Source organism: Ursus maritimus, unplaced genomic scaffold (genome assembly GCF_017311325.1).
Source record: "Ursus maritimus isolate PB19 unplaced genomic scaffold, ASM1731132v1 scaffold_25, whole genome shotgun sequence".
Classification (NCBI taxonomy): Eukaryota; Metazoa; Chordata; class Mammalia; order Carnivora; family Ursidae; genus Ursus; species Ursus maritimus.
The window spans coordinates 26,697,550-26,725,520 of record NW_024425008.1 but is presented as its reverse complement, the minus strand read 5'-3'; the positions used below and the strand labels follow the sequence as shown (position 1 = coordinate 26,725,520).

Genomic DNA, 27,971 nt, shown 5'->3' with positions numbered 1-27,971 from the left:
CAGTGGTTCTCAAAACAAGGTTGATTTTGCTCTCCAGGGGACTTTTGGCAATATCCGGAGATATTTTTGGTTGCCAAAACTGGGTGAATGTTACTGGCATCTAGTGCCTAGAGGCCAAGGATGCTGCAAAACATCCTGCAAGGCCTCCAAAACAAAAAATTATCTGGTCCAAAATGTCAACAGTGCCAAGGTTGGGAAACCCTGAAAGCATGACAGAAAGAGGCAGTCTTTAGAACAATCCTACCCAACAGAACCTTCTTCAATGATGAAAATGTTCTGTATCTGTGCTACCCGATATGGTAGCCACTAGCCACACTGGGCTAGTAAGCACCTGAAATCTGGCTAGTTTGAGAGAAAAATTAGTGTTTTTATTTTACTCACTTTTAATTAATTTAAATTTAAGTAGCCACATATGCTAGTGGCTTCTATACTGGACAACACAGCTCTAAAATTGAGATGCTAGTGATACTGAGAATAGTGAAAATTAGATTGGATAACAGTGGAAAAAATGAGTTTGATAAAGTTAAGGCCCCTAGTCACCTGCTACAAATAAAAATTCCAAACATTCTTTTTTTGTTTCAGTATCTATAAATTCCAAAATGTACTACACCGATAAAACAATAAACTGAAAAAACAATTTTTTAAAGATTTATTTATTTGAAAGACAGAGGGGGAGAGAGTACAAACAGGAGGAGGAGCAGAGGGAAAGGGAGAAGCAGATGCCCTGCTGAGTAGGGAGTCCAACACAGGGCTTGATCCCAGGACCCTGAGATCATGACCTGAGCCAAAGGCAGACACATAATCAACTGAGCCACACAGGTGCCCCCTGACTTTTTTTTTTTTTTAAGTGTGAAGTGATTTAAGAAGAACTGCTACATTTTAGAGGCCTCCAAATTGTACCAGATGAAGAGTTTTTAATCAAATAATTTCAGGTAATTAAATATTCACTTACCACATTACTTACTTCCCTACAACAGTTCACTATTCTTTCCTATCCTCTTCTCTACCCCCATCCCAGTCACCACAAGAGAAGGAAGAAGTTGATCCAATGCTGGTACAATTCCATAGATGTTTTTTCAACTTGTCAGCATTAAGTAGGTCAGTTTTCTGCTGTAGTGGGTGTTTTGGCAATAGGTTTTCTTACTAGAATACCGTGGCTACTCTGCCTAGTAAGTGCATACCACAAAGGAAAAAAGATTCTGAAAAACTCCTAAGGAAAGAACGGGCTGCCTGATCTCTAGAAGAAAATCCCCGAGTCCTAACTGAATATCATCAGGAAATTCTGACGGAAAACAAAACAGAAAGAAAATTCCAATTCAAACTTTTCTTCTATGTTACGAAGTCTAAAGATTTTAAAGGCCCTCAGTATCTAGCAACCCACAAAGATTTGAGACTCTAATATGTACTCAGCCCAATCCTAATCAGTGATATTATAAATCAAAGAAAAGGTAGTAAAGGACATCCAATCTATGAGATGCTTTAAGAATTCTAATAGAAGCAACCTTACCATTAAAACTAAAATTCTGAAAAACCTCCCCTTTATAAGATATAATTTCCTTGTGAGGAAATATTTTTTTAAGTCAGAAATGAGACTTTTAATGATTGTATTACAGCAGAAAGCAAATTTGGTAGAAGTTTATTAGAACAAGTGATTTATACAGAATTTATTGTTACTTCTTTTATTTATTTATTTATTTATTTATTTATTTAAGATTTTATTCATTTGAGAGTGCGTGCGCGCAGAAGGGCAGGGGGAGAGGGAGAAGCAGACTCTCCGCTGAGCAGGGAGCCTAATGAGGGGCTCAATCCCGGGACCCTGGGATCATGTCCTGAGCTGGAGGCAGACGTTTAACTGAGGCATCCACTGTTACTTCTTTTAAAAATCAGTATTGTCTCTTTGCCGTGGGTCTGAGAACTCAGTTTTACATTTTTCATCATTTGTAAATCAAATATTAAAAAAGAAACCTGACAGGTACACATTCATCCAGTTTAATTCATATTAGATCAAAAAATTCTTTCAGGGGCAAGATCAACATCCCCTATTAAGAACAGTGTTTCAAATGAAAGAAAGGCTGAAACAATTATATTTACTGGATTTTTTTTTCCAGAAAATTCCAAGAATTTTGACAAATCTTGAAGTAGAAAATGTAAATCTTGCAGGCCAGATCACTAATTGATGTGACTATAGAGTACACTTAAGCTCACTAGGAATAAATTACATGAAAAAATAATGCATTATGACCAATATTCATACTGCTATAAAATGTTAATGTTCACAATCTATGGGGGTGGGGTGTGTACGTGTGTGTGTGTGTGTGTGTGTGTCCAAAGTCAGCTCCATCCTTGAGACCAATTATCAACTTAAGAGAAATCTCTCTACCTAAGGATGAAAAAAAGCTTGCTTGGAGACAAAAAGCCACTGAACTAACAATATTCTTATTTTCTAATATCTCCATTTCTGTTTGTGTCTTCCTATATCCCAATATCATCTAGGAAGACATAGTTCTTCCAGTCCTCTAGTATTATCTCTATAATTTTCTCTCTTATTATCAGTAATCTATCCATCTCAGAATATATTCTTTTGTTCATTTAAATTCCATCTGAATCTCTTTCATTAACTTATTTGGGACAGAAAATGGAATCCACAAGTATGTCTTGTTTTTGTTTTTTTAAAAGACTATGATATCGTGGCAAAAGCTAATAGATGGTTTGATACAGCATATATACTTTTTGTTCTACAGTTCTTTTGCTCTGTACACCATATCTCCGATAGAGCTGTAATACAGATGAGAAAATACTGGACTTGAAGTCAGAAGACCTGTGCTAAAAACCTCACTGCTACTTTCAAACTATAGGACTTTAAATATGTCACATAATGTCTCTGGCTTCCATTTTATACATATCTTCTCTTATTTTATAAGGTAGGCAAAAACTTAAAGCCAATACTATTCCTATATCTTAGGTAGGAAAATACATACACGACCAAAATTACTTAAAATCATGCCATTAGGGGCGCCTGGGTTAAATGTCTGCATTCAGCTCAGGTCATGATCCTGGGGTCCTGGGATCAAGCCCTGCCATCAGGCTCCCTGCTCAGCAGGGAGTCTGCTTCTCCCTCTCCCTGTGCCCTTCCCCACTGCATCTGCTCTCGCTCTCTCTCTAATAAATAAACAAAATTTTCTATAAAATTAAAAAAAAAATTTTAAATCATATGATTAAATAATCACTGTTTAAGATGTGACCATAATGTCTATCTCCTGATTTCCACTGGCATTCTTTCCTCTCCAGTATACTATCTTAAACTATGTTAACAGGGACACTGCTTATGTGTATCACCTTAATTCATAGGCTTACATGACAAAAATGACCAGAAATTAACTATGTTTTATCTACTTATCAACAAAAATGAAAAACAAATGTATCAAAACCCCTAAAACATAACTCATGTTATAAAAGCATAACATTTGAAGATATTTTAAAAACGAACTAAAAAGGATAAAAGACAATGACAGATGAAAAGAGGAGGAATATAAATCCATAATACAAGTATTTGGTCCACCAATTCTATTTCTAGGAATTATACTAAGGGCAAAATACAAGTATACAAAGATATATAATGTAAAAAACATTCACCGTAGCACCATTTAGAACCGTAAAAATTATAAGCTTAAATATTTAAGGAAAAAAAGCAGGGGGACTGGTTGAATAAATTATGACACATCTCCCATGGCATACAATGTAGCTTTGAAAATTATCAACTGCTGGGATGCCTGGGTGGCTCAGTTGGTTGAGCGTCTGCCTTCAGCTCAGGTCATGATCCCAGGGTCCTGGGATTGAGTCCTGCATTGAGCACCTTGCTCAGAGGGGAGTCTGCTTCTCCGTCTGCCTGCTGCTCCCCCTGTTGTGCGCGCTCTCTCTCTCTCTCACAAAGAGAATCTTTAAAAAGAGAGAAAAAGAAAAGAAAAAATTCTGAAGTGTTAAAACAAGCCCCTCCTTCAAGAACACATTAGAATATTGGGATAAAGGGCAAATATGGTCTGAAAAAACATTCTAAAGTTATTATTGCCTTGATTTGCTTTTAAAAAGTAATTTATTTTGAAATTTCATTAAACATGAAAGTAGAATGAGATTTTTGTGTTTATCAAAGGAATTTTTTAAATGGTATCTACTCAAACATCAAAGATCATATCCTTTTTTGAAGTCTTCCCCAAACCAAGCCAAGCTGGAAGCTCCCCCCCACTGTTTACCAAATCACTCTTTCAATATCTTTATTATTGGAGTCATTACCCTGTACTGTTTTCTCTATGAGACTAAGTTCCTTGAGGACAAAGGCTAGGTAGGTCTTAAGCAGTTTTGCACTCCTGATACTTATAACATCCCAGCACACAGCAGACCCTCTATAAAACGCTTGTTGAATATCTACATTCAAACTCTACTTTTCCGTTTATGAGATATACAACCTTAGTCTACCTTAGACAAACCTCTCTCAGCCTCAGTTTTCTTTTTAGCAACAATGGGAACCATGACCTATTTTATAGCATTGTGTGAGGGATTAAAGACCTGTGTATAAACATATTTGACCTGACTGGAATATAGATGGCATGCAAATAATGCTACTTTGCTTTTTTTCTGATGACAGTATATCATAAAAAAATTAAGAGGGTGTCTGGGTGGCTCAGTCGGTTAAATGTCTGACTTCAGCTCAGGTCATGATCTCGGGTCCTGGGATCAAGCCCCGAGTCAGACTCCCTGATCAGTGCAGAGTCTGCTTCTCCCTCTCTCTCTGCCCTTCCCCCCACTTGTGCTCACATGTGCTCTCTCTAATAAATCTTTAAAAAAAAATTTAAAGAAACTCATCTACTTAAAGGGAACATTTCAATTGAATGAATTGTACAGACCATAATCTTGCAGAAATTTAAATTTTAAAAAATAGTTTCCAGCTGCACTTGTTAGGGAAAGTAATAAAACCACTAATTATTCCAAAGGTAAAGGGTCTTGTTCTAGTTCAGACAGGTGGGACTACTGATAATACAGATCAGTAGTTCTCAAGCTTTAGCATACATACATCAGAATCACCAAGAAGGCTTGCTAAGGCACAGAATGCTGGGCCCCACCTCCAAGACTCAGTAGATCTGGGTAGAGGCCCCAGAATTTACACTGCTGATATCTCCCAGCTGTGCTGATGATACTGGCCCAGGGACCACACTTTGAGGTTCACTGATACAGGTAATTCAGCAATCAAGTCCAAAGCCTTTCCCAGGAATTTTTTCTGACACTATGGGGAAGATTATCTCTGCTTCTCTAGGATTGCAGTCATAAAACCAATATAAACTAGAGCTGCTTGCAGCCTTCTTCCCTGACTACATAAAGAAAGCTACCAGTCTCGGAAGGAAAAGAGGTAAAGAAAAACAGAACTGAGAAATCAGGAATAAAAGTGAGAGCTCCTGACAGTCATTTGAGCCCCTAAATCTCTCCTAAATCAGACCTGACTCTGAATTATTCAATTACTTGGGCCAATAACACTTTTCCCCCTTTAAACTGGGTTTCTATCCCCTGGAACTATTACAGCCCTAACTAAAACTGTGGGGAGAAGGGATGGAAGAGATGAAGGCACAAAGTTCTAATAACACACAGTTGTCCATGATACTACTTGAAAGTGAAATACAAAATTTTAGATGAGTTTCCATATTGGCTCTAACCAAATAGTTTTGGGGGGTTTTGTTTGTTTTTTTGGGGTTTTTTAAGATTGATTTATTTATTTGAGAGAGACAGACTCCTAAGTCGACTCCATGCAGAGCGCAGAGCCTGATGCAAAGCTCAATCCCAGGACTCCAAGATCATGACCTGAGCAAAAATCAAGAGTCAGACGCTCAACCGACTGAGCTACACCCAGGTGTCCCTAACCTTATAGTCTGAAAGAAGCTACCACATTTGATGGGTTTCTTGGAAACTCATTTCCTCACTAGAATTTGTGACCAAAATCCTTTCCACAGGTTTACACTTAAATTTCAATGGGTACTGCAGGAAATGAGACCGTTGTGCCTAAATCAATACCTAACCTCACTTAACCTTATTAGCTATAATTTACAGTGAATAAGATCTCTAACTCTAGCCACATAGTGTCATAATTCATTTGGCCTTTATCAACAATTAAAATGTGTGATTTATTCCTCCATTCACTTATTAAGTCTCTATTACATAAAGATACCATGGTAAGTATGTCCAGCAGGTAGAAGCTCACAAGACAAACAACCAGACTTACGAGCCATCTACACTGAGATGACAAGGGAAGCCAGGAAACTGGTGAGTCTGCCAAGGAGCTGTTCTGCAAAGATCCTCAACCTGGTTCATAGACAAGCTTTGGCAAGGCAGGGTGTGTAGGGGGATAACCTATAAAGTCCCCAAAGTGCAGTTAAAGTTTAACAGGTGCATTTTTCTGGTAAGAGGGGTCATGGCTTACATTAAATTCTGAAAGGAGGACAAGACCCAAAAAAGGGTTAAGAACTACTGATCTAAGGAGAGGAAATATCAAGAAGAGAGCTATAAGGAATACTTCATTCAGGCACCTGGGTGGCTCAGTTGTTGAGCATACAACTCTTGATTTTGGCTCAGGTCATGATCTCAGGGTGGTGAGATTGAGCCCCTCAGCAGGGAATCTGCTTGAGATTGTTCCCCCTGTCCCTCCCCCACTTGCACCCTTAAATAAATAAATACATCTTTTTTTAAAAAATGAATACTTACTATTAAGAAGAGAAATTGAAAGGCATCTACCAATTACTAAGTACCTATGAGAATTATGCTGTGCACATTACATATCATATTGCATTTAATCCTGATAATAACCTTGTGAGAGGCATATCAGTAGTTCAATTTTACAGATAAGAAAACTGAGGCACAAAGAAATCAGGTGACTTGACCAAGGCTAAGAAGCTATCCAAACTACCACACTATACTGGAAGGGAAGATGAAACAACAAAGAACTGGGGGCTATCATTTCAACTCCAATGTTCCTCTTTCCTTCAGAGCAGAATCACTGAGAACTAACTGCTCAGGTCAAGAACACAAACTTTGGAGACATCACTTCAAACGAAATTACGTTACTTTACTTAAATTAAGACATTAAATTGTTAAATAATCAAATTATTTCTGAGGTTGTATAATCTGGAATCTTGGCAATTTGGCAGACCCTATTAATACCATCATAAAATTAAGTTTTGAGTTCAAAGCATTCATTCTGGGGGGGGGGGAGTCCCTTAAGGATGAAGGTTTGGGATCAGGGCCAGTTTTAGCGTTCACAACTATTCCTCAATAAAAGTTCAAAATGAAAAAACGGGAGTGCCAATAATCAGGGCCAATGAAATATGGCAACGCTGCTTAAATTAGCCTTCTTTTCACCAATACTTATAAATTGTGGCTCCTAGACTAACAAAACTCTTTAAAATATTTACCACTTATTGTCTGTATAAGCCAAGAAGAGTCACAAGTTCTTACTGGGATCTTTTGCCCCTTCTAACAGCTTAGCAATATTTGTAGCAACTTTCACAGCAAGGAGATCTTAACATATTTTAAAGTGGTGTTTCAGGGGCGCCTGGGTAGCGCAGTGGTTAAGCATCTGCCTTCGGCTCAGGGCGTGATCCCAGCGGTCTGGGTTCGAGCCCCACATCAGGCTCCTCCACTAAGAACCTGCTTCTTCCTCTCCCACTCCCCCTCCTTGTGTTCCCCCTCTCTCGCTGGCTGTCTCTCTCTGTCAAATAAATAAATAAATAAATCTTTAAAAAAAATAAAATAAAAAAAAATAAAGTGGTGTTTCAGAACTATATAATATGCCAAAGGTAAGAAGCATGGGTTAATCATTCACAGGGGGATTGAAGGTAGGTACTCACAGGTATAGCCACACAAGATGCTAGATGTCTTCTGCAAGCAAGGCATAGTGGTTTTGGTTTTTTTGTTCATTTGTTATTGTTTGTTTGTTTTATGTCTCAACTGTCCTCTTCTTAAAAGTAGAAATAATATTAAAATAATTTATTGTTGAAGACAATGCCAGTGAAATGAGTTCTAGCATGGATAAATGGATATCGATGCAGCTAGAAAAGAAGATATTTAACATAACTGTTTTTCTCTACATGGAACTAGAACCTAAAATGAAATTGATGTAGACTTCATGTGGGAATGGAAACTAGTACAGCCGTTTTTGAATACAACTTGGCAATATCCACCTAAACACACTTAAATGAACATATAGCTAGGAACTTATTACACAGAAATCATCAGACCAATCAGATAATTAATGGTATATCTATACCACTGGTTCTCAAGCTTTAGCATACATCAGAATCACGTACAGAGCTTGTAGGGAACCATAGACTGCTGGGCCCAATAGAGAGTTTCTGATTCTGTAGGTCTGGGCAGAGGCCAAGAATTTGCATTTCTGAAGTTTTTCCAGGTAACACTGATATGGCTACTCCAAGGACCACACTAAGAACCACTGATCTATATACACTTCTACACTTCTACGAAGCCATTAAAAATGAATTTGATCTCTATTTATTGATATAATGTATAAATGCAGTAGTGTGCTGAAAAACTGGCTCTGGATAGAATTAGGCAAAAAGAAGGAAGCCTTGATTTCTATCATTTGCCAATTTCCATGGTGGAACTACTCCCACCATAGCTAACATCAAGTTACCAATGATTTGGGCTTGCATAATTCTTTAACTACTGGTTGGTACTGGTGAGCCAGTGCACACCATCTAGAAAAACATCTAAAAGGATTAAAGTATAATTGTAATAGCAGTTATCACTGAGTAGGATTATAGGAATTTTATTTTCTTTATAGTTTTCTATGTTTTCTCAACTATTTTACAACAAATTTTTACTTTTATAATAAAAGGCTATTAACGTTTTAAAAAATAAAAAGAAGTTATCAAGTTAGATGAGTTCTCTATAGTTGAAATTTAGCAGCCCCTCTATCGGAAGAGACAAGGATATTCACATACACGTCTATCCACTCTTCCACTCTCCTTTGTTAACCAGGCCTTGACAAAGTGAGTGAGAGAGAGAGAAAGAATAAAGCCTAACTGGGAAGTCTTTAAACTCTAGCCCTGGAACATGGAGGGCTAGATATTGTCTTTATAAAATGAAGTGTTAATAGCTGCCCTAGAATCCAAGCAGAAAATAAACTGAGAGAGCCTCCAACTTGCCATTATAAATCCAGTTTCACAAAGGGAGCAAGAGCATAATCCCTCTAGCCTTGCCTCATCAAAATGGAGGCTTAGGCTTGATTAACAGTTCACCAAAGTATTGTTAATGAGAAAAAAAAATAGCACATATGTCCCACAATATAAAATTAAATAACTTAAAGCCATAGAATGAAATGGTATGCACCCATTAAATGGTAATGTAGATACATTCCCAGCTACACAGGAAAATGGTCATATATCATTGTGAAATGAAAAGTGTACGTTACAGAAAATGGCATACACAGGTATGTGATCCTATTAACAAAAGTATGTATTTGTGTATGAATTTATATGTGTATGAATATTTGAAAACCAGAAAGAGACAGCCAATGTTAATAGCCATTATCTCTAGATTAGGATATTACAGATGATCCGAATTTTTAAAAATATCTACAACAAAAAAATAAAACAACAAGAAAAAAAGAAAGACAAATTTAAAAAATATCTACAACAAATCTGTATTATTTGGGTAATTTTTTTAGTCAACATGCAGGGAAAACCCAAATGGTATCAATAAATAGATGCCAAATCTCACTCTCAATCACCGAAAAGTAAATTAAAACAAAACACTACTTGGGGCTCTTGGGTAGCTCAGTCGGTTAAGCATCCAACTCTTGATTTCCACTCAGGTTGTGATCTCAGGGTCCTGGGATCAAGCCCTGCATCAGGCTCCGTGCTCCGCACAACGAAGGCTTGGGATTCCCTCTCCCCCTCTCCCTCAGTCTCTCCACCCCCCAGGCATGCTCGCTCTCGAGCTCTCTCTAAAATAAAGAAAGGAAAAGAAAAGAAACACAAAACACATTATATCCATCAGATTGATAAGACTAAACAGATGGATAAGACCAAATGCTGGTGACTATTTAAGGAAATAGGAACCCTAATAGACTACTGGTAGGAGCATAAATTGGGTTACCGTTCTGGAAAACAATCTAGCAATATTAAGTGAAATTAAGTATGTGTATGGGCCATATGTCAGTAATTCCCTTCCTCAGTATATACCACAGGGAAACCATTGCATAATTCAATAGGGAATATGTATAATAAAATGCATAATAGTACTATTTATGTTAGTTTTCAAACTACACCTAAAGATTCATTAAAGAAACAAGTAAATAAAATGTAGAAATCCACATACAATGGAATATTATACAACAGTCAGTAGTTATACAGTAGATTTCAAATATGCTTAAATCTTGGGGCACGTGGGTGGCTCAGTTGTGTAAGTGTCTGACTCCTGATCTCGGCTCAGGTCTTATTCTCAGGGTTGTGAGTTCAAGCCCTGCACTGGGCTCCATGCTGGGAGCGGAGCCTACTAAATAAATAAGTAAGTAAATAAGTTTAAATCTTAAGATAGTGTTGAGCAAAAAAGAATAAGTGAGATTCACAACACAATACCATTATGCCAAAGTCCAAAAATTCAAGCCAAGTTTTATCTTATATAACCAAAAGCTCACCTTCACAACTAAATTTAAAAGTCATTTTGTTGGGGTGCCTGGCTGGCTCAGTCAGTGGAGCATGCAACTCTTGATCCTGGGGTTGTAAGTTCAAGTCCTACATCAGGTGTACATATTACTTAAAAATAAAAATCTTTATTAAAAAAGAAAGTCCTGTTTTCCACAGTAACACTGTCCAGTTTCTGCAACTGGTTTTTGGAACAGATGAAAAATTTTCACTACTAATCAACAATATCCCTTTTACTACAAATAAAGTAAACCTCAAATAAATTTCTAAAGTAAATTCAATGACTGATTCCCTACCTATTATATGGATCCCAAATTACAGAAATCATAACTAAAAATAGCAGGAACCGATACTTTTTACTGAGAGTTTACATGGTGCCTCACTGTATATATATAATCTTTATTCCTTTGAACAATCCTGAGAAATAAACACTGCAGGTTAATAAACTATCTCGGCGAGACTGCATGATTTGCCTAAGACCACACATTTATTGTGTAGTGGAACTAGGAATCAAATCAAGTCTGTTGACTATGAACTCCATGCTCTTCTACTCTAGCACAACGTCTACCCACCAAACAATGATAAATAATATCTCCCTGTCACACCATCAATGCAGCAGGCACTATATTAAGTACTTCACACAAAGTATCTCCTTCCCACTTCACAATTACCCTAAAAGTCAGGCATTATTAATTCATATGAGAAAATAGATGCTTACATATTCAAAAACCTGCCCTGGGTCCCAAAATTCAAGCTAAAGTTTACCTTGCATAACCAAAAAGCTCACCTTCACAACTAAATTTAAAATTCCTTTTGTTTCCTACAGTACCCAGTAAGATGTCACTATGTAACTGTAAAGCTGAACGTGCTGAATATCATACTGACGTCAAATGAATTTCTGAAGTAAAATGAATGCAATCATATAATTGTGACAGATGCTGTTAACTGGCTGCCCCAAAAGCCATTCCTAAATCCTTTCTTCCTCCTTGCATCTCACTACAGAGGCCAAAAGGCTACTTACCTGGGGCGCCTGGGTGGCTCAGTCATTAGGCGTCTGCCTTCGGCTCAGGGCGTGATCCCAGAGTCCTGGGATCGAGCCCCACATCAGGCTCATCCACTGGGAGCCTGCTTCTTCCTCTCCCACTCCCCCTGCCTGTATTCCCTCTCTCACTGGCTGTCTCTCTGTCAAGTAAATAAATAAAATCTTAAAAAAAAAAATTGAAAAAAAAAGGCTACTTACAGTTAGAAGTGACCACAGGACCCAATTTTGGTCCAGGAGACGTTAGAAGTAACTTGCTAGAACGCTAACAGGAAAGCTTTTGCTTGGTCTGGACCTTTTGCCTTCCTCCTTAAGTGTGGGTGGAAGGCTGGAGTTGTAGCTATCTTAGGACCATGAAGGCCAAGCAAATCACAAAGATATGGGCCCCAACATTGTTGAGCCACTGAAGCAACATGAGCAACTGCCTACTTCCAGGCTTATGAAAGAAAAACAGACCTTTCTTTGTTTAAGCCTTGTAGCCAGGTTTTCAATTACTTTACAGTTGGATACAATCCTTACACATCATCATTATAAAAAACTACCACAACTGTAATTTCTTGACTAATAACTAAAACCAAAGTTACATGCTAGTCCTGAATCAGTTTGACAAAGTTATAATCTCTTGATAAGGATTATTCTAAGTATCTGCTCAGACAGCTTTAGGAAATCTGAGCTGAGGGAAGTGACAGAAAACAAGAATGTAGAATCAGGAAGCATCCTGGGCTCTGAATTGCACACATAGTGGGAGCTCAGACATTCAAAACTATCACCAAGAGTGCATCATCAGGAGGGCCATCTCCTCAAACAATAACTTAAGCCTTCAGGAGTCAACTTCAGAACAAAAGTCCTGGAACATTAAGACTACTGTCCCCCACAAATTCATATTGCTAGTGTTCTTAGGCATTATGATAATGGTACTAGAGTTATACAGAAAAATAATTTGCTTTTATTAAATGTTTATTAAAGTATAGTGTCTTTTCTTTTTTTAGAAGATAAACTAAGTACTTAGGGGTGCAGTATCCTGACGCCTGCAATGTTCTTTCAAGTGGTTCACAGACAAGAGAATACACGCATATTAGAATATATCTATGTATCTATATAGATTATAGATATATAGATATAAAGCAAGTATGGCAAAACATTAAAGTTACTGAATTATCAGAGATATACAGATGTTCGATGTACTATTCTTTCAACATTCTTATATATTTGAAATGTTCATAATAAAAGCTGGTGTTAATGTTAGTTTTCTGGCTTGAGTATTATGCTATAACTATGTCAAATATAACCACTGGAGGAAACTAGGTAAAAGTCACACTGAACCTCTCTATCTTCTTTTTACAACTTCCTATTAATCTAAAATTATATCAAAATAAAATGTTAAAACAAAAGCGTTGGGAAGACTTTCCGTTTGGTAATAGAGTAAACAAACACCTCCATTTATCTCTCAATGAACTAAATTATAAAACCTGGAAGGAATGCATGAACAGCTATCTGAAGACCCTTAGAAGTAAATATTACAGGCAGATCTGGGAAGAGCACCAGAATTCAAAGTATCACTGTACTTGCTGCAAGTTTACCATTTTTTCCGTCTAGTATTTCCCAGCCTAAACACAACATAATCCAAAACTCGTAAGTGAGCACTATGGCATAGGTGGAAAGAAATACAGGAGAAGCCCCCTAGCCCCGGCTCAAACCTAGGAAAGGGAACTTCTAAAGCTCAGAAAAAGATGGGGCACCTGGGTGGTTCAGTCGGTTAAGCATCTGCCTCTGGCTCAGGTCATGATCCCAGGGTCTTGGGATGGAGCCCACATCCGGCTCCCTGCTGAGCAAGGAGCCTGCTTCTCCCTCTCCCTCTGCCTGCCGTTCCCCTTGCTTGTGCACGCTCGCTCTCTCTCTCTCCTCTCTCTGTCAAATAAATAAAGTCTTTAATAAAAATAAATAAAGCTCAGAAAAAGAGGGGTGAATCCCTTGGGAATTTATTCTCTCTTTCTACCCATCCTCTCATGTTCCAGTCCCCCAAGGTCTTCTGTGGTGGGTACAGCAGCAACAGCAAGAGCATCTGAAAATAGAAAGCCTCCAGGGGCAAAAATTCCGAGGGGAACCCTTGCCTTCAAGTGGGCAGACCAAACTTCATTTTGTTTTTTTCCTTTTCTTTATGTCCAGAGGGAAATGACTCCATAAGTTGTTTATGAACTCCTGAGCTCACCCTCAACCTGTGTAGGTATGGACCTAAAGTAAGTAACGTAACAAAAAATTTGAAAACTGAGATAACAGGTAGGCCTCCATCCATAAGGCATCACCCTCAAGGTCATGCAAGTGCCTCACCTACAAGGCTACTACCCACTCACTTATACAACAAGTATTAGATGAATAAGGCGCCTTCTTTGTCCTCAAGGAGGTAGCATTCTAGGAAAGGATGCAGACACACTAATAAATAACTGCAATTTAGTTTGAGAGCTGCTGTAATAAAGGTACATACCAGATACAGAGCTATCACAGAAAATGAAGCAATTAAATTGACTTGGATAAGCCGGGGAGCACTTCGGAGAAGTGATTTAGCTGGAGCTTAAATGGTATATCACAGTACCCCTTAAAAAGGCAAGGTGGGCAGGAAACAGCATTCTAGGCAATGGGAAAGAGTTGGCAAAAGCTCAAAGGCAGAACATCATATATTAAAGGAACTACGAGGAATTTGGTGAGAATAATCTAAAAGGTAGCACTGAGCTATAAGACTGAAATGTACCTAGAAAACAAAAAGGAAGTACACGTCTGTTAAGGTACAGCTCCTTAAACATCACATTAAGAAATTTAGCTTTTTTCACAGGTAATAGAATATAATTTTAAGTGGTACAATCAGACCTGTGACTAAGGATAATTCTAGTTGTTTTCTGACTGTTCTGGACTAGAACACTGACCTCCAAACTGTTTTGATCCCTTAACTATTACTAAAAATATTTGAGTATATCCCTCAATATATGTATATTTATATTACATCTAGATATATTATACTCTACATATGTATATATATTAAATATACAAAGGAGAAAATGTTTAACTGATGAGATAGTGGCACCTGAGTGGTGTAATCTGTTAAGCATCTAACTCTTGGTTTCGGCTCAGGTCATGATCTCAGGGCTGTGAGATCAAGCCCTTGCATAGGGCTCCACACTCTGCACACAGTCTGCTTGAGATTCTCTCTCCCTCTCCCTTTACCCCTCCAGCTTGTGCTCTGTCTCTCTAAAATAAATAAATAAATTTTTGAAAAAATTGAGATGATAAATATAATAGCCAAGAAGTAGGAACAATTCAAATACCCAACAACTGATGAATTAATTTTTAAAATTGGTATATCGAGGGGCACCTGGCTGGCTCAGTCAGTAGAGCAGGCGACTCTTGATCTCAGGGTTTTAAGTTCAAGCCCCACATGGAGTGCAGAGATTACTTAAAAATAAAATCTTTTAAAAATAAATAAATAAAATTTGGTATAACTATACAATGGAATATTCAATAATAAAAAGGAACAATGCTGGGGTGCCTACATGGCTCAGTTGGTTAGGTGTCTGACTCTTGATTTCAGCTCAGGTCATGATCTCAGGCTTCATACTGGGCATGGAACCTGCTTAAGATTTCTCTCTCCCTCTGCCCTCCACTTTCCTTCTCTCTCTCTACAAAAAAAAAAAAAAAAAGGAAATTCTGACAGGTACTACATCAAATGTCCTTGAGGACATCACACTCAATGAAATAAGCCGGTCACAAAAAGACAATTCTGGATGATTCCATTTATATGAGGTACGTACAGTAGCCAAATTCACAGACAGAATCCTGGTTGCCAGGGGTAGAGGGAGGGGAGAATAAGGTAGTTGTTGTTTAATAGGTATAAAGTTTCAGTTTCACAAGATGAAAAGTTCTAGAGATTGGTTGTTCAACAATGCAAATATACTTATTAATATTACTGAACTGTACACAAAAAAAATAGTTAATGTGGTAAATTTTATGCTATGCCAATCATTTCCTTACCACAAATTTTAATCACTTTTGTTAAACATTTCAAACATAAAAGGTGTTATATTTTTTAATAATGGGGGGTGGGGAGTTCAAGACAAGAAAGTCACACAACTTCTATTTTGCCAAAAATCTGTATAAGCATGAACCGAATGCCATTTTTCAAATGAGTCATTATAATTTTAGAAATCAGAGTAAGTAGGATAACCACTAATCCCGAAGAAATATAATTTCTGCCTTCCATAATTATTCAAAAATCTTTTTTGTATTTTAAAAGAATATTTACATATTCATCTTTTCAAAGATTTTATTTGAGAGAGAGGGCGAGCACGAGCAGTATGCAGAGGGAGAGGGAGAAGCAGACTCCCGGCTGAGCAGGGAGCCCAATGTGGGGCTCGATCCCAGGACCCCGAGATCATGACCCAAGTCGAAGGCAGGCACCCAAATTACTGAGTCACCCAGGCGCCCCAAAAGTCATTCGTCTTCACAAGAGAACCTTATCATTTACCTCCTTCCATGAATTGAATAGAGTGCCACAGAGTAAACACCAGCATATTTGCAATTTCTATAGGGTGTTTTAGAAGTTTTTATTGTTGTTTGTTTTAGCTTCAGTCAGAAAGCAGTATTTCACTCACTCAAGGGATTTTTTTAAGCCCTTAGGCACAGGCCTTGCAGAATGGAGGCAAGATAAACCCAGAAAAGATGTTAATCAGCAATTTACCTACTCAAACTTCTTAAAAGCAAAAGTGGGCTTTAAAAATGCTTAAAATAAAAAAAGAAGGCAAGTTAATGCTTACAGGCTTTATATATGTCTATACATATATGCATGTATCTGTTGTTGTTATTTAAGACACAATATTTTACACTACTCATTATTTCCAATCTATGTCTACTGGAAAACATCATGCTTTTAGATGAAAAAAAAAAAAAATTAAAACAGCTTTCCCAATTATTATACCTTTGAACTAAAATAAAATATACCGTTTCACAAGCTCTGTCAATTCTGATTATTCACAGTTAAGGGCAAACTTCTGAGATTACCTCTATTGTCACAAGAGCTGGTTAAGTCCTTTCCCATTATAAGATATCTGTGAGTAGTTGGGAAATAGAACTGAACCATCTCTGCCATATTAGGCTCATATCTAGACAGCAAAAAAATTGTTCTGGGCCTAAGAGATAATGAGTGTGACAGTGTGTGTGTGTACACATACATACGGGTATATATTAATTATAGCTTATTTCCCACCTATAGTGAATGGACCAACATCTCCATGTAAGAGGACTATCTAAAAATATTATCCCATTACATTCAGGAATTAAGTACTAACTATATTCAAACCTGCCAAAGGCGATTCATAAAACTGCTAAGTGTGACCAATAATACAACCAAATAGGGGCATCTGGGTGGCTCAGTCAGTTAAGCAACTAACACGTGATTTCAATTCAAGTCCTGATCTCAGGGTCCTGAAAGGCTCCAAGTTAGGCTCCCTGCTCAGCAGGGAGTGTGCCTGAGATTCTCTCCCTCTGCTCCTCCCCCACTCATGCTCGCTCTCACACGCTCTCTCTCTCTCTAAAATAAATAAATAAATCTTTTTTAAAAATAGTAATAATACAACCAAATATTCTACAACTTTGAAAGTTTTCTTGTTCCACTGAAATTTTAAAATATTTACCAGAAATTTAGCAGGTAAAATTGTACAATCCTAAAAAAGATTAGTTTTCCTTAAAAGTAGCAGATAGACAAAACAAATGATGCATACAGAAACACTGACACTAGTTTCTCAAATCTATCATATCAGAAACCAGCTTCCCAAACAATTCTCCAATTATTAAAATAAGGAAAAAAAAAAAGTAGCCTTTAAACTAAAATAAAAGCCATTTTTTCAAAAACAAAAAATCCAAGCTACAAATCTTATTTTGCATCTTGTTCATAAATTTTTGTCTCCATTTTTCAGTTTGCTGCTTTATTGATACAAAAGAAAATTCAAAATCTATCTCCCCTCTTCCTGTTTAGGCATCTTATTTTCAGCATCATACTCTACTTAGACAGGAAAAAACACACAAAATTCTTACTGGACTCATACACCATAATTTCTGTCAATATTCCTCTTTTTATATATTACACATATTATTTATACTCTTATCTTAAAAGTAATACAAACTGTGACACATTATATTCTCCAAAGATGGCTACAATGGCAGATTCCATCCTATGAGCTCTTCTAATGAGATGCTGATATTCCTCCCTTCAAGCGGTGTGGTCTATATCTACCCCCTCTTCTGAACCTAGGTGGACCTTTAGGACTACCTCAACCAGCAGAAAAAAACAGAGTACCATTATGTGACTTCCAAAACGAAGTCAAATATGCCATGCAACTTCACCTTGCTCTCTTGGGATGCTCTTTCTTGGAACCGAGCCATCATGCTGTGAGGAAACCAAGCAGCCAAAAGGAGAGGTCATGTGTAGGTGTTGTGGCTAACAGCCCAGGCTTAGGTCCCTACCAAAAGCTAGCATTAACACATATGTGAGTGTGCCAAGTGTTCAAATGATTCCACCACCCAGCCTCAAGCCACCCCCACCCTTTCAGCTACTTCATCTTAGGCCACATATTAACAGAGACAAGCTGTCCCCACTAAGCAGGTCTTGTCCAAATTACAGATACATGAGCAAAATAAATGACTGGTATGTTTTTAAACCACTAAGTTAGGGGTGGTTCGTTATGTAACAATAGCTAACTAACACAAGCTCATAAATACAATTTGAAAAATGCACAAAAAGAGAAAGAAGAAAACTTTCAATTACCCTAAGTTTCACCACTGTTAACATTTTGACACATATTTTACCATCAAGAAAATATTTTGCCCCACTCAATTAATATTCCAAATGCTTTGTTTTTACCAGGATAAAGGGCTAAATTTTTTAAGGTAGTCAACTGTTCTCATCTAACAAGAAATAGAAAGGAAAAAACACTAGCATTCATTCTACTTATCTTTACTATCTGTTTCACATACCTGTCCTTAGTGAGGTGTCTGAGGATGGTTGGTACACCAATATTCCAATCTATGGATGTGAATCAAGACCCTGGGTCAAAACAACAGCTACGCTGGACCTCCTCCCTGGAAGAAGCTGCTGAAGCTCCAAATCTGAAATTTTTAAGGAAAGAAAATACTAAATATAAACGTTTCCTTTTTTTAAGATTTTATTTCAGAGAGACAGAGAGTGTGCGCACACTAGAGAGCATGAGCGGGGGGAGGGCCAGAGGGAGAGAGAGAAGCAGACTCTCCATTGAGCACAGAGCTGGACGTGGGGCTCAATCCCAGGACCCCAAGATCAAGACCTGAGCTGAAGTCAGACACTTAACCGACTGAGCCACCCAGGCCCCCCTAAACATTTCCTTTCAATCATTTATAATTCCATCTTTACAGCTGAATGGGGGCTGGTAGAATGGATTAAAATTACATGTAAGCAATGCATAGGTTTCACTGAAGGTGGAGCTGGATAATGTGGATTCAAGTCCCAGCTCTACTGCTTACTAGATATATGATCTTACTTAAGGAACAAATTCTCTGTGCCTAAGTGTCATCATGTGATGAAGACTAAAGTGACTGGATCAAAATTTTGGGCTGGTAGTCAGAAGACCTGGGTTCTAAACTCAGTTATTCTGCCTTGCTATAAGAACTTTGATACTTCTCTGAGCTCAGATACATCATCTCTAAAAGAAGAGGGTTGAATCAGATAATGATTCCTGAAACCTAATCCTTAAATAGATGCTAGCCATGACTGAAAATTGATGTAAAGTTACCAACTGTGCTTACTCTGAGATTGTTCTTCCTACTTTTTCTGGTATTAAAATGGCTTCTTTTATGAGACGATGTGATGGACAGTACTAGTTGTTTTATAAATAAGAGTCAAAATCAAAAGCTGTAGCCCTGTGTAAGCAATACAGAATTCTTTTTAGAAATTCTAGTGTCTCTATGATTTCCATGAGCTCTAAAATCCCCTCAATTTCATTCTATGTATTGATTTGCTACTCAACTAGTATTTTTTTAGGTACCTAACATGTGACAGGGACTCTACTAGTTGCTGGGGGAGCCCAAAAATAAATAAGATTAGTCCCTGCTCTAAAAAATCTCCCAATCTTATAGGAAAGCAGATACGTAAACCTCAAAGACAATATAACGGGTTAAGTTTTCTAATAGAGGCTTTGCACCTTTTAAGAGGTAAAATAGCGGAATGAATGCGTTTTTAAATTAAGTAGGATTTTTTTTTTAAGATTTTTTTTTTAAAGTGATCTCTACATCCAACATGGAGCTTGAACCCTGGGATCAAGAGCTGTATGCTCCGCTGACTGAGCCAGCCAGGTGCCTCAAATTAAGTAGGCTTTTAAAGTGAGTTTTATAGTTGTATGAGGAATTCCTTAACCTCTTTAAATTATAATTTCCCGATTTGCAAAATAGGAATGATTACAGATAACACAGAGTTGCAGTAAATAGATAAGATGCTAAAAACAAAGGCCAATCCACCCAAAAGTTTGGCTTATATACTTTCCCGAAGACAAATTAAAAATGTATCATGTATTAATGATCAGCACAAAAGGGATCATTTACAACACTGATTTATACTCAGGGGTACCTTTCTCCACTAACCTCTAAACAACTGAAGGGGTACAACCAAGTTGCTCCATTTATATCCCTAGCACCTAGTGCAATTCCTTATAAATAGCAGGTATTAATAAATAGTTTATTAGAAAAAAAGACTGAATGAATGGCTTCTTTTTGTAGGATTTAAGTTATAAAAGCTGAAAGTAAAAATTCTTAAGGTTTCATTCAAAACTAATTTTAAGTGTATATTTTAAGTACTCAACCTGTCATATTGGAACCTGGATATGCAGACTTGTTTTATTTTATTTATTTTTTTAAAAATTTTTTTTATTATATTATGTTAGTTACCATACACTACATCCCTGGTTTGCAGGCTTGTTTTAAAAAGCAAAATAGGGGCACCTGAGTGACTCAGATGGTTGAGCATCTGCCTTCGGCTCAGGTCATGGTCTCCAGGTCCTGGGATGGAGGCCTGCATTGGACTACAGGCTCAGCAGGGAGTCTGCTTCTCCCTCTCCTTCTGCCTCTTCCCCTGCTCACGCTCTCTCTCTATATCTCTGTCTCAAATGAATAAATAAAACCTTAAAAGAAAATAAATAAAATAAAAAGCAAAATAAATTCACCAATGTAATAGTGGTGTTGCTGAATAAGAAGAGGAGTGGCAGCTAACATTAATTAAGTACTTACTATGTGCCAAAAAACTCTTCTAGGCACATTCCATGGATTATCTCACTTAATCCTGACAAGAACCCTTATGAAATGAACCATTTATGTGATCATTTTATAATAAATGGACACAAAAAAGTCAAGTTACCTCCAATATCATAAAACTTCTAAGAGGTAGGGTTAGGATTTTTAAAAAAAGAAAAAAAAAATCCAGCTGCATGACTCCAGAGTCCCCTTTTTAATTTTTATTTAACTAAATAACTTTGTTTGAAAAAAAAAAAAAAGATTTTACCAGAACTAGGAGTATTTGCTTCTAACCTTTTTTTTTTTTTTTAACAGAACAAGGAGTCATTTCCTACGTGCACTAAACACAAATACATGATACAGTCCCTCCCCTTGAAGGCCCTATGCATCAATGTGGTGATACTATTAATCAGAGGTAACATGAATAAGTAATATCCTAATTTGATTTTTATTACTTTAAATTTTTAAAGGTTTTATTTATTTATGAGAGAGAGACAGAGAGAGCAACAAGTGGGGAGGAGAGGGAGAAGCAGGCTCCCTGCTAAGCAGGGAGCCAGATGCAGGGCTCGTCCCAGGACTCTGGGATCATGACCCCAGCCAAAGGCAGATGCTTAACTGACTGAGCCACCCAGGTGCCCTTATTATTATTTTTTTAATTTAAGTAGGCTCCATGCCCAGTGTGGAACCCAACGTGGGGCTTGAACTCACAACCCTGAGATGAAGACCTAAGCTGAAATCAAGAGTCAGATGCTTAACCAACTAATTTTATTCCTTTAAATTTAATTATCTCAATGTTAGGTTTATCTGTAATTTCTTTTTCATTTACTTTATTTTTTATATATATTTTTAAAGATTTTATTTATTTATTTGACAGAGAGAGACAGCCAGCAAGAGAGGGAACACAAGCAGTGGGAGTGGGAGAGGAAGAAGCAGGCTCCCAGTGGAGCAGGGAGCCCAATGCAGGGCTGGATCCCAGGACCCTGGGGATCACGCCCTGAGCCGAAGGCAGACACTTAAAGACTGAGCCACCCAGGAGCCCCTCTTTTTCATTTACTTTAATTCCAGGTATTACTATCTTGAGTTTTCAGGATATATAGGAAAGGCTTATGCGGTCCTAAAGGAAATATCAATTTAAAAATGGAAGATAACAGAAACTTATTTTGTATGGAAATTTCCTTTCAAATAATCACATTAAAAAAAAAAAAAACACAGAATAAGAACAGCTGAGGGACACCTGGGTAGCTCAGATGGTTAAGCGTCTGCCTTTGGCTCAAGTCATGATCCCGGGATCCTGGGATTGAGTCCTGCTTCGGGCTCCTTGCTCAGTGGGGGCCTGCTTCTTTCTTGGCCTGCCACTACCCTGCTTGGGCTAGATTGCTCTCCCTCATTCTTGCTCGCTCTCTCTGACAAATAAATAAATAAAATCTTCAAAAAAAAATAAGAACAGCTGAATTTTATTTCCAATACATGCTCTAGAAGAATTTCAGATGTAACTCGCAAAATATATTTTTAGGCAACAATGTATTTCACTTCATTTCTTCACTGGCTTGATTCTAGAACAGACTATAATGCCTCTGATGTTTTATTTGAGTTTTAACAGTTGTGTTAAAAGAGAAATAAAAAAAATACTACAGAGAAATAACAATAGATATAACATAATAAATGCTTTCCAAATATACAGAAATCTAATTGTTACTAGAGAGAACACTTGACATGTATTTGATTATAATGAGCCACTATAATTAAAACAAGTCATATTCTGTCCACAATTACATTCTACATCTTTCTGCCTCCATAACAACACAATAACCTAAAATTCTCCTTACTATGCTGCAGCTATTTTCAAGGACGCCAATATTCCAATAACACTAACCAAGGGGCCATAAGAAGTTATGAAGGTTAACAGTAATTTTCCCAATATCTTCATATTGGAGGCTAGATGCTATATTTAAGGGGAAATATGACTATGGATTATTTCTAAAACAGTACCAGAAAAGGAAAAAAAAAGGTTTAAATTTCTATTTTTTTTAAAGATTTTATTTATTTACTTGAGAAAGAGAGAGAGAGAGAGGGAGCACAAGCAGGGAGGAGAGGGAGAAGCAGGCTTCCTGCTCGCAGAGAGCCCGATGTGGGGCTGGATTCCAGGACCCTGAGATCATGACCTGAGCCAAAAGCAGACGCTTAACCAACTGAGCCACCCAGGTGCCCCAAAGGTTTAAATTTCTAAAAACACAAATGGAAACACTAGCATTGTGAATTCACAGCACTAAATAAAAAGCTGCTGGTTCCAAGATTTGGTCTGCCAAACTTTTCCCCATGGATAAATGTTCAACACCCATTAAACATTTTACACCACTCCAAGACTAAGAGTCTTCTGCTATTCTATGAAGAAAAATGAACTCCCAGTTTGGTTTACGTTCCAAGTAGCTGTCCCCAGAGGAACAGATCGGAGAAGGGCAACTTAAGCACAACATTGAAGCTTTATTGAGACCTGGAAAACAAAGAAATCTTACATACTTCCCACATAGAATATGCCTATGGGAAAAAACTATATTATCTATTTTTTAAAAAAATTTTACATTTTTTTAAACTATAATCACTATGCCAATTAGAGTAAGTATAAGGGGAGGAAGTCTTTCCAATTACAATTAATTCCTCCTAGTCAAAACTTAACTCATAAATTGTTTATCATACCTGAAGTTCTTCATCTCTTTCACTTCTAATATCTTTTCAAATGTTTTAGACCCACCCACCACCCAATCTCAATTCTGAATGCCATTCAAAAAATAGGTGATTATCTCCTTAATACCCCCTCTTAATATATGATCATTAACAGCTCTTATATGTGATGTGCTACTTACAACTCCAAACCTGTGTTCCATAGTTCCAAACCGTTCTTCTCAAAATGGTAGCACACTATTATTTTCTCTTAATTATATACAAATTCCTTGCTACTCAAAATGTGTTTCACAGACTGGTAGCATCTCAGGTCCTACCTTAGATCTACTGAACAGAATCTATATTTTAACAAGAACCTCAGGTGATTCATACACAGAAAATTTTGAGAGTCACTATGGTAATTCACTCATTCAGGGTCCCTTTCCTCCTGCTTTACAGTTCCTAAACTATAATTTGGCATATAAGGAATCAGATCCTTTCTCTTTTGAGCATATTAAGATCTACCAAAATGAAGTGAGGAATAATCTTTAAATAAGATTACAGTTTCTTCACAACCTTCTTTTCAAAAAAGATTGTAAGTTCTATGAAGCCAGAGATTTCAATATACCCTCAAGACCAAAAGAGTGTCAGGTGAATATTTGTAGAAGAATCAGAATAGATACCAGATGATCCCTAAAGTCCTCTGACTTTTAAATCTTTGGCTCTTCCATTCGTTATGTAAGCAAAATTCTATCTAAGGAAGGGAAGCTAAAAAATGAGATCATCTAAATGTACAAAATAAAAAATATGCCACTTTAAGTGACTTGGTCCAAGTCAATAGGCAGGTAGGTTCACTATTAAGTTCATAAGGCTCAAAAACATTTTTTCATATCATTTTTTTTAAGTTTTAATTTATTTATTCATTTTAAGTAATATTCCACACCCAACGTGGGGCTCGAACTCATGACCTTGAGATCAAAAGTCACATGCTCTTTTGACTGAGCCAATCAGGTGCCCCAATATCATATAATTATTACTGGATTTTATTATTATATTTTAGGTCAAGTAACAATATTTCCTCTACATATACACTATCATCCAAGTAGCTAGCAAATGCAGAGAGCGTGAGTTGGGCACTTAGAGCTTAAGGAAGCCTAAAATGTACACATTGCTGGAAAGAATGTGTACATGAAAACTGAAGATTACATGGTATGATTAGTTTCCTCAAAGCCAGGAGAAATAAGTGCCTCCAATCTTTACTGTGCTTACACTGAAATACAGGGAAGAAATGAAAGGGAAAGAAAAGAATAAAAGTACAGAAAAGACACACAAAAAAAAATTAGGGACCAGATATGGCAACAAGATAGAGAAAAGAACAGAGGTTAATAGTAATCAAAAGTCTCAAAGAATGTGATTTAGGGACTTAGAAAAGGCAAAAGCGGCTACAAAAGCAAAGAGCAGAATACCAACTGAAGCAGCATCCATTTCAGAAACTTCCAATGATGACACAATGCAAGAAATTTTGAGGGGCACCTAGGTGGCTCAGTCGGTTAAGCGCCTGCCTTCGGCTCAGGTTGTGATCCCAGAGTCCTGGGATCAAGCCTAGAGTTGGGCTCCCTGCTCAGTGGGGAGCCTACTTCTCCCTCTCCCGCTCCCCCTTCTTGTATTCTCTCTCCCTCTCTCACTCTCTGTCAAATAAACAAATAAAAATCTTTTAAAAATGAAAAATAAAATAAAAAATAAAAAGAGTATTTGAGAACAAGTAAATTTTAGAGTATCTCTGGACTGAGATACCTGTCTGGCTCAGGTGGTACAGCATGTGACTCTTGATCTGAGAGTCATGAGTTCAAAGCTTGGAGCCTACTTAAAAAAAAAAGGGGTGTTTTAAAAATATCTCTGGGGTTAATGTATCATTTCTCCCATCTACAATAGCCTATATATCTGAATTAATAAGGAACAAGGAAATATAACCCTAACCCTCAGAGATCAATAAAAAAGCAAATTATTTTGTTTTCTTTTCATTGAGTCTAGAAAAATTTTCATCGATCTCTATGAAGATTTTCATTAAAAATAAAAATGGTTAGGACCACCTGGGTGGCTCAGTTGGTTAAGCACCCGACTGTTGGTTTCGGTTCAGGTCATGGTCTCAGGTTGTGAGATCAAGCCCCCCGTTGGGCTACGCGCTCAGCACAGAGTCTGCTTGAGATTCTCTCTCCCTGTCCCTCTGACCCTCCCCCCTCCCTACCCCCACACACACTCTCTCATGCTCTAATTAATAAAATCTTTTAAAAAATAAATGTTAAAATAAAGTTTTGATTCCTCACCTACCTTCTACATATTTTCCCTATTTATATTAGATTTAGTCCAAAATGTGCAGAGATTTCTATTTCTAAAAAACATTTTCTAGAAATCTATTACATGCAAAAAAAAATTACATAAAGGTTACATTAGGGTGGGGAAAGAACACCAGAACAAGGGACCAAAACAGAAATCATAAGGAACTATAAAAATGGAAAGCATCTAGGGGTGCCTGGCTGGCTCAGCTGGAAGAGCATACAACTCTTGATCTAGGGGTCAAGTATGAGCCCTCCATTGGGTGCAAAGATTACTAAAAATAAATAAATAAACAAACAAACAAACTTTCTTTAAAAAGTAAAACATCTACACTGCAAAAACCACTATGAAAGAAAGTTAAGACATGAATGACAAATTAGGAAAATATCTACAATATAAAACAGAGATTTAATACCCTTAATGTATAAGAAGCTCAGCATGGGCAGAAATACATGAAAATACAGCTTACAAAAGAAGAAACAAAAGCATAAGCACAAGATGTTAAACTGCGCTAGTAATCAAAGAGATAAAAAAAAATCTTTAAAAAAATAATTTGCATTTATTTGAGAGAGTGAGCAAGTGAGCGAGAGAATGTGAGCAGATAGGGGCAGAGGGAGAGTGAGAAATAGACTCTCCCCACTAAGCAGGGAGCCTGACATGCAAGGCTCAATCCCAGAACCCTGTGATTACGACCTGAGCCGAAGGCAGACATTAACAGACTGAGCCACCCAGGAGCCCCAAAGAGATGCAAATTACTACCATTTCATATTGACAGATACTAAAAATATCAGTAACAGCCATTGTTCTATAAGGTATATGGAATCTAGCACTCCTATTCACTACTATTGAGATTATATCTAACAACAGTTTCTCATTATAAAAGCTTTCAGGAAAATAATCACATTTCAAAATATGCCCATCTTTTGACCCGACAGCCCCACTTCTAAAAAATTTTTCTAACTAAATGGATGTGTACAAACATATATGGACATAAGAGCTATTACATATGCCCAGTACACAGCAGGTGTTCAGTAAATATCTGATGAATAAATACTATTGTTGAATGATGAACAGTATTGTTTATAACAGCAAAACTACTACCATTACAGAATGTCTACAAATAAACCATGGTATATCCATATTTTGAAATTCTCTACAGCCATTAAAAATGATAATGCAGATCTATAGTTATTAATTAGAAATTCATCTACAACAAATTACAGATGTTGAAAAAAAACAGTAAAATGTATGGTGGTTCCTCAGAAAAAATAAACAGAATTACCATATGATCCAGCAATTCCGTTTCTGGGTATATACCCAACAGAATGGAACGCAGGTACTTAGATATTTGTACACCAAAGTTCATAGCAGTGTTACTTATAATAGCCAAAAGATGAAAACAACCTAAATGTCCACTGATATATTAACAGATAAACAAAATGTGGCATATACATATAACAGAATATTATTCAGCCTTAAAAAGTGGTATTTTGACACATGCTACAACATGGATGAACCCTGAAAACATTATGCTCAGTGAAATAAAACCAGATAGGAAAGGACAAATACTATATGATTACACGTTTTTGAGATATCCAGAGCAGTCAAATTCCTATCATAAAGACAGAAAGTAGAATGGTGGTTGCTGTGGGCTGGGGGGAGTGGAGAATGAGGAGTTAGTGTTTAATGTGTACAGTTTCTGTTTGGAAAGATAAAGCTCTATGGTTGCACAACAATGTGAATGTACTGAATGCTACTGAACTGTACATTCTAAAATGGTTAAAACAGAAAAAATGGTTAAAATGGCAAATTTTATGTTAGTATACTTTACTACAATAAAAAAATTATAGAGACACCTGGGTGGCTCAGTTGGTTAAGCATCTGCCTTCGGTTCAGGTCATGATCTCAGGGTCCTGGGATCGAGCCCCGTGTCAGGATCTTCT

General features: G+C 37.1%; 1 protein-coding gene across 11 annotated transcripts in view; it reads right to left on the bottom strand.

Moving 5' to 3' along the window:
* NUMB (NUMB endocytic adaptor protein) overlaps positions 1 to 27,971 on the bottom strand; it is a 184,291-nt gene that overhangs the window by 116,467 nt on the left and 39,853 nt on the right. For 9 of the 11 annotated variants that reach the window (XM_040641678.1, XM_040641683.1, XM_040641680.1 and 6 more), the window contains one exon: positions 18,757 to 18,888. The exons of the other annotated variants lie outside the window; for them this stretch is intronic. The gene's annotated coding sequence lies outside the window, so the exon portion shown is untranslated. Of the gene's footprint in view, positions 1 to 18,756; positions 18,889 to 27,971 lie in introns of those variants that run through there. 11 annotated transcript variants of the gene reach the window in all.